Source organism: Lipotes vexillifer, unplaced genomic scaffold (assembly GCF_000442215.2).
Source record: "Lipotes vexillifer unplaced genomic scaffold, Lipotes_vexillifer_v1.1 scaffold7, whole genome shotgun sequence".
NCBI lineage: Eukaryota > Metazoa > Chordata > Mammalia > Artiodactyla > Lipotidae > Lipotes > Lipotes vexillifer.
The window spans coordinates 5461754-5463569 of record NW_006792683.1 but is presented as its reverse complement, the minus strand read 5'-3'; positions in this window follow the sequence as shown (position 1 = coordinate 5463569).

Sequence of the window (1816 nt, the reverse complement as noted above, 5' to 3'; positions counted from 1 at the left end):
CCCCCCACCCCCGCCCCGCCCCCCGCAACATTCGCATCCTAAAGGGCAGCTCAGGGGGTTAGCTGTGGAGGTGGAGGTGATGAGTGCTTTGGAAGCTAGCCGTGAGACACCTCACTTCTGTTCGTGCTTACTGAGCCAGAGTCCTGCTCCCTGCCTGGTGGTCTTTGTATTCACTTATAATTCATTCAATAAGGGATTCGGTCAATAAGATCAAACCCCCCAGGCTTTGTGCTGGAGGCTGGGAGTGCAAGCGAGAGAGGTGGGATATTGCTGTGAGTTCTGGAGTCACGCTTCCTGGGCTCACACACCAGCTGCGTGACCTTGGGGAAGTTCCTTCATGTCTCTGTGCCTCAATTTCCTCCCCCGTCAGCTGAGTGGGGTGGTCCTGAGGGTGAAGCAGGAAGCACTCCAGTCTTGGCCTGGCACGTGCTCGGTGCTCCACAGCCGGTGCCCTCAGTCCAGCGATGACAGCTCTGCGGTTGCTGCTGCCACCCGCTTCTGAGTGAGCTTCAGCGGGTTGGATGACGGGGAGCGGGGGCGAGCAGTCAGCGCTGCAGCTGCCGCCGCCTGGAGGGCTCACTGCCCTTCCAGGCCCGATTGACCCTGACACCCAGGACTGCCCTGTGGGAAGTCAGGTGGTCCGCGGTGCCGATTGTCTAGGAAGCTTGCTAGTGCTCCACTTGCCTGGGACCGCACCTCCCAAAGTGGTCCTCAGCGGAACGCCCCCCTGCCCGCCTCCCCAGATTCTCCAGCAGGGACCCCCTCGTGCTTTCCCAGGTGCAGTTGATGGGGTGGTCCCTCTGCCTGGGGGCGAAAAGTTTCTCCAGTTTTCCTCACACACCTGTGGGGTTGTAATGGGGTCTCTGGTGTCTACAAGCAGAGCTGGATCTTAACTTCAGTGGAAATAGGAGTGAAGGGGGCTCAAAACCGGGCCACAATCATTGCAGTTGCTGGGAGCCGGGAGGAGACGTCCATCCTCAGTAGATACAGAGCAGACCTGTGTTCCTGCTGGATTTTTGATTTTGATCTTGGGCCTTTGTTCCTCAGGCCTCCAGCAGGCAGTGTTGTGTGTGTGTGTGTGTGTGTGTGTGTGTGTGTGTGTGTGTGTGTGTGTGTGTGTGTACTTGCCCCGCTGACTGGTGGGTGTGGGGGAGGAACTGGGAGAAAGGGGTAGTTTTCTGAGGTCCAGAGAGAGGCTCACAAGTGTGAAGAATCTTTAAAAATCCTTCTAAAAAATGCAGCATCCTTAAATGCCTATGTAATGGGGCAAAATCCCAGCCTCTGGGCTTGCTACAAAATTTGCATCAAGGATCAGAAACCCTAGGAAGGACTGGCCCCAGCCTGACTCCCAATTTTATGTTTTTATGAAGTTTTATTTTTGTAGATGTGCATTTCCTTAAACCTTCACCAGCCTCTTTGAGGTTCTGGGTCTGTACACTAGAAGACTGACGTTCTTACTGGTAGTATGTATGGCTTGCTCTCTGGAAAGACTTGACTTTTCCTATTCCCTGTTTGTACGAACCTTAAATTAGTAACACTTTGGGAATGTTTTTTTTTGCAGCGAATTTCCTGGATGTCTGTTTGTGGTTATTTTGAAGTGGCAGGGCTGGGGGGATGTGCCTTGGGGGCCTGCCTGCCGGTTCTCTGAGGAGGAGACCGTGGTTTTGCTTTCAAGCAGAAGAACCAGGTTTACCATCTCCTGGAGCTCCAGAAATAGATCCTTATTCCAAGATAGTAGGCGGCGTGCCTAGAAGCAATTAAAAAACCTCTGTCCTTTGATCCTCATCTTATCTGGAGAAGCTGCTTGGAGTGTTTG